This window comes from Schistocerca piceifrons, chromosome 2, assembly GCF_021461385.2.
Source record: "Schistocerca piceifrons isolate TAMUIC-IGC-003096 chromosome 2, iqSchPice1.1, whole genome shotgun sequence".
Lineage (NCBI taxonomy): Eukaryota > Metazoa > Arthropoda > Insecta > Orthoptera > Acrididae > Schistocerca > Schistocerca piceifrons.
Genome location: NC_060139.1, coordinates 520,352,593 through 520,364,135, shown reverse-complemented (window position 1 = coordinate 520,364,135; position 11,543 = coordinate 520,352,593). Strand labels below are relative to the sequence as shown.

The window sequence follows — 11,543 nt, the reverse complement described above, 5'->3', positions numbered from 1 at the left end:
ACGTCCACGCTGTCGCGGCATGCTACCAGTGTTAAAGACTGCGATGGAGCTCCGTATGCCGCGGCAAACTGGCTAACACTGAGGGCGGCGGTGCACAAATGCTGCGCAGCTAGCGCCATTCGACGGCCAACACCGCGGTTCCTGGTGTGTCCGCTGTGCCGTGCGTGTGATCATTGCTTGTACAGCCCTCTCGCAGTGTCCGGAGCAAGTATGGTGGGTCTGACACACCGGTGTCAATGTGTTCTTTTTTCCATTTCCAGGAGTGTATATCGGCGATTTGTGCACGCTTCCAGGACCTAGCCAAACCTGCATATGCCACAGTGTCTACGGCCTAATTGCTCGCTCCTTTACCTGGATTCCGGCAACAGCGTTAATGAGACAAATACGTGTTCAACGTTAGTAGTATCGTCAGCTTTGCCAGTATGGATTGTATTTTTTTTTAATTTAATCCTTTTTTTTTTTTTTTTTTTTTTTTTTTTTTTTTTTTTTTTTTTTTTTTTTTGCAATGTCTCTTCCATCAGCCATGATTGCATGCATGGTTGAAGGAACAGATTGTAAGAAGTAAATGATTCCGGAATATTAAAATTCTGCAATACTGAAACCTACAGGGTGAATATTAATAAAACCGACAAATTGTAAGGATTAATTCCCGACTGGAAGTCGGGGGGAAGATGTCCAATAAGCATTTGTACGGAAATGGACAGTGTGCGTCCAGTAGCAACAAACTGCCCCGGGACACAGTACAGAGCAGCATCCCATCATCGCATTCACGTCAAAGTGGCCGCCATAGGACGTAATGCACGCATTCACACGTCACATCATGGACTGCGGCAGTCTTCCGCATGCACCGACCTCTCTCCGAACAGCGTCGCCGGCGTCGTGATTACTCTGTAGAAGATTCTGCACATCAGGAACCGGTTAAGCATACACAACACTCTTCATATGCATCCCAGAGGTAAAAATTCATGGGGTTTAAGGCCGATGTCTAGCGCGCCACGCTAGAGGGCGTCCACGTCCCATGCAACGTCCGGGGAACATTTTAAGGTGTCGGCGAACTGTAATGCGGAAGTGGGATGTCTTTCTGTCATACAGAAACCACATAACCTGTCGTATTGCCAAAGACGTATTCTCATGCAGCCCAGGCAGAGTATTTCGCAGGTTCTCCTGGTACGTTCCGCGGAGGCGTTGTGGAATAATAACAGGGCCAAGTACGTGGTCGCCAAGAATCCCTGGCGCCTAGTTCATGATGAACCGATGCTGATGAGACGCCTCAAACATTCCCCGAGGATTGTCTGTAGCCCACTGATGACGAGTATGCAAATTGATGATGTCACTTCTGGTAAAGGTTGCTTCGTCGGTAAAGAGTACTGACGACACAAGTCCCACAATTGGTTTGGTGCAAACACCATCGACAAAATCCTTCCCGTAGAGGAAAATCGGAATAGTAGCGGTTGTCACGCAGAATACACATAATCGTACTTTGGCTTACACTGTGTTGGCGGGCCACTTGCCTGGAGCTTGTATTAAGGTTCTTCTCAATATCCTATAGAGCACGATACTCCAAATCCGGTGTACTCACAATACGCCGCCTCTCTGTACGTTCGTCTGTGTAAAAGGACCCATAGTCACACAAACGCCAAAAAAAGGGCTTGAAATATAGTGTGATGTGGTTGGTGTCTGTGAGGGTACATCTGTGGTATAGCGGTGCTGCCTCTCCACAGTTTCCAGCTGCTTGGCTCTACACAAACACCAGCTCGGTTTGTTTCCGACATGAATATCGCTGCATTCTGTTGCTTACATTTCGCTCCGTTAATCATACAGTCTGAAATGCACAAGGAACACACGGCACGTATTGAGAGGAATCATACAATGAAGGCTTTCACGACCGGATGTTTCAGCTGCTGAGAATTTATCGGGGTTGTAGGGTCGTGGGAACACTTCAATCCCTGACGTTTCGTCAAAGGCTACGTTGGACATCTTCGGAGGTGCTCCTGGTTGTGCTGAGTCTTGCCGAGTGACGAGTCGGACGTCGAAGAGCGGCCTAAATACCGTGGAAAGTGGGCATGGTCTGGATTTCACGTGATAGCAGAGATAAACATTGTCAAAGGTAAAATTTTTTAACTACCGATTACAATACATAAAAGAAAATAAACCACTCCGTCATCAGGCCACATGTGGCCCACCGGGACCATCCGACCGCTGTATCATCCTCAGATGAGGATGCGGATAGGAGGGGCGTGTGGTCAGCACACCGCTCTCCTGGTCGTTATGATGGTTTTCTTTGACCGGAGCCGCTACTATTCGGCCGAGTAGCTCCTCAATTGCCATCAAGAGGCTGAGTGCACCCCGAAATATGGAAACAGCGCATGGCGGCCCGGATGGTCACCCATCCAAGTGCCGGCCACGCCCGACAGCGCTTAACTTCGGTGATCTGACGGGAACCGGTGTATCCACTGCGGCAAGGCCGTTGCCTCAACGAAAATAACTTCTCATCAATTCTGTAGCGTCACAGTCCATATATCACTGAGTTTCATGGCTTCTCTTTTCTGTTAAAATTATCCCCATGTTTATATATTTCGATGGCTTCTCTATATAACCGTGGATAATAGTTCGTCATAGTACATAAAACTTCAGTTTCCGAAAATTTCACTACGTGATCACATGATTAAAGAGCATGTTCCACCACGGGTGATTTATCTGTTTTCCAAATAGTCGGCAAAGACTTTTATGTTCCTTCAACCGTGTATTCACACTTCTCTTAATAGTTCCAATGTAGACCTTGCCACACTTACACGGCACCTTAAAGTACTGGCCATTAAAATTGGTACACCACGAAGATAACGTGCTACAGACGCGAAGTTTAACCGACAGGAAGAATGTGCTGTGATATGCAAATGATAAGGTTTTCAGAGAATTCACACAAGGCTAACGCCGGTGGCGACACCTACAACGTGCTGACATGAGGAAAGTTTCAAACCGATTTCTCATACACAAACAGCAGTTGAACGGCGTTGCCTGGGAGAAACGTTGTTGTGATGCCTCGTGTAAGGAGGAGAAATGGGTACCATCACGTTTCCGACTTTGATAAAAGTCGGATTGTAGCCTATCGCGATTGCGGTTTATCGTCTCGCGACATTGCTGCTCACGTTGATCGAGGCCCAATGACTGTTAGCAGAATATGGATTCGGTGGGTGCAGGAGGGTAATATGGAACGCCGTGCTGGATCACCTACCGCCTAGTATCACTAGCAGTCGAGATGACAGGCGTCTTATCCGCATGGCTGTAGCGGACCGTGCAGCCACGTCTCGATCCCTGAGTCAACAAATGGGGGCGTTTGCGAGACAAAAACCATCCGCACCAACAGTTCGACGACGTTTGCAGCAGCATGGACTATTAGCTCGGAGACCATGGCTGCGGTTACCCTTGACGGTGCATCACAGGCAGGAGCGCCTGAGATGGTGTACTCAACGACGAACCTGGGTGCACGAATGGCAAAACATTTTTCAGATGAATTCAGGTTCTGCATCATGATGGTTGCATCCGTATTTGGCTAAATCGCGGTGAACGCACATTGGAAGCGTGTATTCGTCATCGCCATACCGGCGTATTGCCCGGCGTGATGGTATGGGGTGCCATTGGTTACACGTCTCGGTCACCTCTTATTCGCATTGACGGGAGTTTGAACAGTGGACGTTACATTCAGATGTGTTACGACTCGTGGCTCTACCCGTCATTCGATCCCTGTGAAACCCCACATTTCAGCAGGATAATGCACGAACGCATGTTGCAGGTCCTGTACGGGCCTTTATGGATACAGAAAATGTTCGACTGCTGCGCTGGCCAGCACATTCTCCAGATCTCTCACGAACTGAAAACGTCTGGTCAATGATGACCGAGCAACTGGCTCGTCACAATACGCCAGTCACTACTCTTGACGAACTGTGGTATGGTGTTGAAGCTGCATGGGCAGCTGTACCTGTACACGCCATTCAAGCTCTGTTTGAATCAATACCCAGGCGTATCAAGGCCGTTATTACGACCAGAGGTGGTTGTTCTGGGTACTGATTTCTCAGGATCTACGCACTCAAATTGCGTGAAAATGTAATCACATGCCGGTTATAGGATAATAGATTTGTCCAATGAATACCCCTTTATCATCTGCATTTCTTCTTGGTGTAGCAATTGTAATGGCCAGTAGTGTATATACACGACTTGCAGACAGAGGGCGACGTTTATCCTTAACGAAACGAAGTGCTTGGCCTATTTTCTTAGTTGGTCTGAAAATCGGTCGAACGTCATATTTCGTTAGAATAATCTTGTCAATCAGATCCGTGAGTATTTTGATGAAGGGTAGAGAAACCGTGTTCTTCCATCGCTGCTTCCTATCGTTGTCCTATGGCCTCCTGTTATTCGGTCGCAAAACTGTATTTATCTCCTTACTAGAGTACCTATTCTTCTCAAAAGCCTGCTTTAGATATTTTAACTCGGTGTCCAGGTGTTCTGGCGTACAAATCCTTTTAGCTCTATTCACTAGACTTTTAATTACACCTCTTTTATGTTGTGGATGATGATTGGAATCCTTACGCAAGTATTGGAATTTTCATTCGTCAACGCCATCTGCCGTGGCCACGACGCATTTCCCGGCACATTATTATGGGACCTTTACCCCACCATCTCTAGTCAGTAATCCGTCCCAGCAGTTTGTCGGTTTTATTAATGTTTGCAAGCTCTCTGATTGTCAGCAGCCCCCTTTGATGATTACGAACCGAGTGCCAGTGAAAGAGTGAAACAGAGTGCGGCCGTCCCCAGAACGTTCTCCGGCGCCGCGAGTCAGCGATCTCCGCAGAATTGCAACACGGCCGGCAGCGCGGCCAGCAGCGGCTGCGGCAGCCGGCCCGCCCGCCCGTCGCTGCATTCCGGACGGCGCTTCTCACGGCGGTCGCCTTCCGCGGGACATGTCTCGTGTCTCAGCCGCCGATACCGCCGCAAGAAGCGATGCTCCGCTCGTCCGCAACAGGCGCGCCGCTTGTGAATGGCGCTACCAAGCATCGTCGCTGTACGTAGACTGTCGTCTTCTTACGATTTCTTCTTTCTAGTTCCCTGTACACCAGTTGCAGTGACTTGTAATACCGTAGTGCTGTCATCAATTATAGTGCCACTAAACTACGTAAATGTATGGTTTCGATCCTCTACCACTATAATTCATTTACAAGATTATCATTACGGTTGGTGCTGGTGTTATACCCCACTCCGCCAATCAAAAAAAAAAAAAAAAAAAAAAAAAAAAAAAAAAAAAAAAAAAAAAAATCGAGATTGGGATGTTGAAAAAAAGAGAAATGTTATGATGGTGGTTTTGTTACTTTAGGTCCCACATAGTTTCCCTGTTTTGGATTGGCAGGAGCCAACCCACGGAGTATGGAGGAAGCCGAAAGGCACGCGTTTAGCTCACGCATGCTGGCGTGAAGTCTGGAACAGGACAAGGATATTAGAACTTAAAAAAAAAGGAGGTAACTGGTGGAATACTTAACTTTAATCCATTAATGTTGAACGTAGCTCTTGACTGTATATTCTTTACAATATCAATAGCAACTGATAATGGCGCCTTGCTAGGTCGTAGCAAATGACGTAGCTGAAGGCTATGCTAACTATCGTCTCGGCAAATGAGAACGTATTTTGTCAGTGAACCATAGCTAGCAAAGTCGGTTGTACAACTGGGGCGAGTGCTAGAAGTCTCTCTAGACCTGCCGTGTGGCGGCGCTCGGTCTGCAATCACTGATAGTGACGACACGCGGGTCCGACGTATACTAAAGGACCGCGGCAGATTTAATGGCTACCACCTAGCAAGTGTGGTCTCTGGCGATGACACCACATTCCCCATCCCCCCATTTGAGTACAACATATTGAACGCTCATACAAACATGTGAAACTGTCAGAAAAGGCCTTCTGTGCAATGTAGTTGTTCTCGCGCAACATATCGGCTTCAATGTCGGCTATGATGTCGGTTATGTCGTCATATCGTTGACGCTACTAGTCAATTCCTGTGATTTTTTGTTTGGTGATAGGTTCGTATTGATAATACCAATTTTCGTCGTCCGTCATGACTTTTTCCAGAAAAGAATAGTCCAGGTTTTGCGTTTCAGTCATGCCGCGGCTGACGTTCGTGTGTGTTTGTTTTTGTTTGGAAGGAAAAGCGTGCTGGCTACAATGTGCGCACACTTTGCTCTTCTTCAAATAATCTCGTGAACGTCATGGATACTTGATTCAGAGATGTTGCGCCATTGCTGTTTGTGACACAACAACGTCGCTTATATGCCAGACATTAAATCAGTCTCGGCACTTTTTGGATGGACGCTGTCTTTGCAGGCAAAACGTCTTTCGTACTTGCTTCCAGTGACCCCTGACAGTCGTCCCTGTCCGTTAAATATTTTCCTTTTCACATGTTTTTGGCTTGTTGGATGCGCTCTCTGTAGACAAGGCCGTAGTCTCTTAGAATCCTGGGTGTGCAAAAAAAAAAAAAAAAAAAAAAAAAAAAAAAAAAAAAAAAAAAAAAAAAAAAAAAAAAAAAATCACCTCTAGTGTTAGTCCAGAAATTGCAGGACAGATGCCGCGATAAATTTCCTGATTATCATATACTGCGTCAGCGATAAATCCCAAAACTTTCACTCACAGTCACTGTTCTTCGTGAACCCTCAGACGGCGACATTTTGCTTGGCAGACCACTTGGCCGTACTCGAGAGGCGTAAGGTAAATGGTGGGACCAGGTTCCACCATCTCCCTTCTATCTCAATGCGAGACACCATCATCACAGCCACTTGCACTCAAGAGACAAACTTAAGGCCTAACAATGAACCACATAAGGTGAAAGGAAAGCGATGCTTTGTGCTCAGGAGGAAAGCGTTGCCAGCTGACTGGCAGATCAAGATATGATTCTCTTCCTCCTGCTCCACCTTCGTCTCCACCCACCACCCCCTATTTTAATTGCCGGCCGGAGTGGCCGAGCGGTTCTAGGCGCTACAGTCTGGAACCGCGCGACCGCTACGGTCGCAGGTTCGAATCCTGCCTCGGGCATGGATATGTATGATGTCCTTAGGTTAGTTAGGTTTAAGTAGTTCAAGTTCTAGGGGACTGATGACCTGAGAAATTAAGTCCCATAGTGCTCTGAGCCATTTGAACCTATTTTAATTGACGTATGTAGCTCAAATTTATGAATGGTTAACAGGTGCGGATAAAATTGAATTACGTTTCACTACTAATTAATGATTTCACGCTAGATCACGCACGTTTCTTCCCGTAGTTCTCCTAATCACCATCATCGTGCAAGACAAAAGTCGCAGGTTGGAGTCTCAGTCCAGCAAACAATTTTCAAATCTCATCATATTCTTTTCACCTGAACGTAACAATTCGTACTTATTGTCTTTAACATGGCCTCTGTAACGAATAGGTATTGCCTTCTTTGCAATTTAATGTTTCACTTCTGTGCAAAATAAACGAATAATGTTTAAAGATTATTTTTTTATGCTCAACACCTTACCACACCCAAATTGTAGCTCCCTACCGTTTGGAAAACGTCCTCTGTAAGAAAAAGGAGAACATAACCGGAAATCTAATCTCCTGCAAAGCAGAAAATTTATATAAGAGATCTCTAACATTCTCTCCACATCGTGTACATGTAAATATTTAGTAGCAGTAGTAGTAGTTTTAATTACTCCAGATGTTAAACGACTTGAAACTTCGGTTTCTTCCAGTGTTACGTCACGTATAATATTTTCCATTATATCCCATTCAGGAACAAATAACATAACTAATGTCCAAAGAATGAGTGCAGTTTTATCTTTGTGCATAAATTGGCTCTGTTTAGTAACGGAGTTATACCTGAAATAACTGCAGCTTCCATCTAACAAGTAGGCAGTCAGTTAAGCTTACTTAGGTGAGAGAGACTATAGGTGGTCCGCGTATGTTGATCCCTGACAGCTGCAGTTTGCTGGGCGCGGCAGCTTCACGTTGCTGCCTCATCCAGTCGTATCGCGATTTTGTATACTACACTCTTGTCACAGCTCCATAGACGGCTACCGTTTCCCTGCAGCCGTTAGCGTTTCGCAGTTCAAAGCTGGCAACGATTCTGCGAGCTGTCAGGGATGTTCTTACGCCGACACGCCAATAGCTGTCAGTCACCCTTTCGCCAAAGCACAGTTGTAATCTGCTCTTATGGAAACAGTAGTCGGGTTGCTGACTTTCCTACTTAAGAATTTTCCAAGCGATTTATTTTTGTTTTGGATTATAATTTGAATTATTGATCAGTAAAGAAATCACACACGTTGAATCCGCTGGCTTCTCTTTTTCGTCTCATCACCTATATCATTATTTATTCAGAGTGACGGCTATTTCATTAGCTTCATTGATAACTGGACTCTAGCCTCCCAGTCTCCCAGTATAATCGTCTTGGACGTTACGATACTGCTTGACTTAGCCTTCTCTGTCTCCCCCCTGATTTCAACTTGTGTAATTGTTAATTATTATGTGCCTGGGTTTAGTCATATGTGTCTCCTACGTGTGTTCTCGAAGGCGAGACCCAGAATTCTGAGCCGTACGATTTGTTAACTGCCCTGAGTTCGGGTCAGTGGCAGCGAGTACTTAAATCAATTGTCTTCCTTATTTGAAGAGGACTTGGTAAGGTTCTACTGACCATAGCTTTGTTGAATCTCGCTCTGGAGACGCTTGGTATTGTTATTTATGACTTGAATATTGATGTTATTAATTCCCATATTTTAACTTAAGTAAAACATTTTTAGACTCCTTTGTTATCTCTTTGTATCTCAGATTAAGATATTTTTAAATTTCGTTTTGTGTATTAATAAGGAATAAATGTTTCCCTTTTAAAGGAACTGGCTTCAACATTTTGCTTAAATTATTTTCATATTACAATATTGGAAAATTTTTAACTGCTCTATTCAACTTTCATACCTTGAGTTTTAATCTTGCCATCTGTGTTTCAGCATTGCACATTGATAAGTGTTGTTTTAGAAACTTTCAATGTTGTAAGTGATGTTCAGTCCCATCCCTTCCCAGCTCTTCCACTTACGCATTTATATGACGTCAGTGTACAACGAATCCAAAATGGTGATCACTCTCTAATATAAAGGATTCGTATTCCACCACAATTTATTAGATCTGTGAAGAATAAGCTTTCAAGAAAAATTAACCATGTTTCTATAAGTTTAAAAAAGTATATTTCAAGTAAGTTGAAAGCACTTGACTATGATAGATATTGGATAAGGAAACATGTTCAAACTATCGTTTTATATATTGTTTTCTCGTAGTTACACATCGTTTTTCTCCTTATATTTTATCAGTGAAACCTTCAGTGTTTCAAAGAGTGTATTCAAGTTAACATTGTCAAACACTTTCCTTAGATCTTCATCTGCTAAAATGCCGGTGGATTTGGAATTTGTAAGCAAATTATTTAGTTACGTTCTAACTTAACTGTGGTTGTAGTGGTGTTCAGTCCGAAGACTTGTTTCATGGGGATCTTCAGACTAGTCTACCCTGTGCAAGCCTTTTCATCCCTGCATACCTGTTGCTACCCTCATATATTTGAACCTATCTACTGTATTCAAGCCTTGGTCTCTGTCTACAGTCCCCCCTCCACCGCCTTCCCACAAACACACACATTGCTTAGTACCAAACTGACAATTCATAGACCCGTCAGATTATGTTCAATCAACCGGTCCCTCCTTTTAGTCAGGTTATACTGTAAATTTCTTACATAATTTGATTCAGCACCTCCTCGTTGGTTATTTAATCTACCCCTCTAATCGTCAGCATTCATTTGTAGCACCGCATTTTAAAAGTTTCTATCCTCTGCTTTTCTGTTTCATTTTTCGTACAAGGCTATATTCAAGACAAATTTCTTCAAAGAATCTTCTTAACGCTTAAATATATATTCGATATTAAAAAGTTCCTCTTCCTCCGAATTTGTTTTCCTGCCACTGCCTCTGTAATTCGACTATGTCACTTGCCAGATCTCATGTACTATTTTTTTCCCTTTTTTTCTTTTACAATCATATTGTTCAACTAGGATCACGATAAGAACTTCAGTTTCTCTTCTTCCTTTGTTGATGTTTCCTATTTTTCCGGTATTCTCTCATTTTATCCCCAGGAAGTCTCTTTATATCTTCTCTCCATGTTGTTCGCGGTTTTTTATTTTTTCTTCTTGTTCCCATATTAAATTCCCTCTACATAGCATTTGTTAGTTGAGCTACAATCCATTACTCTTGTTTTAATCTTGTTTTTATTCATCTTTTAACCTCTTTTCAAGACAGTTACTATTCCATTCAGTAGCCCTTCCAAGTCCTTTGACGTCTCAAAGAGAGTAACAATATCGCCGGAAAACTTCAAAGTTTTTATTTCTTCCCCTAGACGTTTATTCCTTTCCGAGATTTTTCCTTTGGATTGCTCTACCGCTTGCTCAGTGTACAGAATGAATAATATCGAGGATGGGTTACAAAACTATCTCACGCCTTTGAAACCAAAGAATTCTTTTCATGTTCTTCACGTCTTATAAACAGTTGTCTGTTTTCTGCACAGTTTTCGTTGCCTTTGTTCTGTCAACGCTGCCTTCAGTATTTCGAAGAGTGTGTTCCAGTCAACATTGTCAAAAGCTTTCTCTAAATCTATAGGTGTTATAAAGATAGTAAGTTTGCCTTTCCTCGACCTATTTTTCAAGAAAAGTATAAGGGCCGATTTCCTTTCGTGTATTCCCACATTTCTTCGGAACCAAAGTGAACTTCTTCGAGGTCGGATTCCTGCAATTGCCCCATTCTTCTATAAACAATTAGTGTCAGTATCTTCCAGACATGACGTATTAAACTGATAGTTGGTTAATATACACAATCGCCAGCACCTGCGTGCTTTGGGACTTAATTCATCCTCCATATTGGAAGACGAAGGTTTCTTGAACGACTTTACGTTTGATAAAACAACTCAATTATTTAACTTGGATAACCATTATCGATCGTTACATAAGATGATATAATTAATCTTTGCCGAGACTGAGGTCTGCGAGCGCCTAGGTCGGGGCTGAGTTTCAGGACCTCTGTGTTGTACTGTAACGCAGAATTGCTACAAAATTGCAGAGCCCGCTGTTTCAGCAGGTCTCGTGACGGGATGAACACCCGTGGTGGCGCGCTGTATCTGTGCGGAAGTGCGTGACTGCCCTCTGGGAGCCCGCAGCGCAGCGGCGGATGCGAGGACTGGCTGACGACGGAACAGGAGCCCCGCAAGTCACGCACCACACCTGCGAAGCCGTTATCCAGAGGTCTTCCTGCCACTTCTGGTCCCCTGTAGGCCCATCCGCGTGTGGGAGGAACTGTGCGCAGCGATACCGGTGTAAGTGGTACCGTTTATATGTCGAGTAATAAAGCGGAGCAGTGTACCGTGTTCTGTAGCCGGATGAGAGCACAGTATGATTTCTACTTCAGGTACAATTTGGGACCACTGGAGATAAAACACTATACACCTTAAAATTGCAAATATAGGAAAATTGA

The 11,543-nt window shown here is 44.1% G+C and overlaps 1 pseudogene; it reads right to left on the bottom strand.

The window, feature by feature from the left end:
* Positions 1-2,354: 2,354 nt before the first annotated feature.
* Positions 2,355-2,472, bottom strand: LOC124778559 (annotated as a pseudogene).
* Between the last annotated feature and the right edge of the window lie 9,071 nt (positions 2,473-11,543).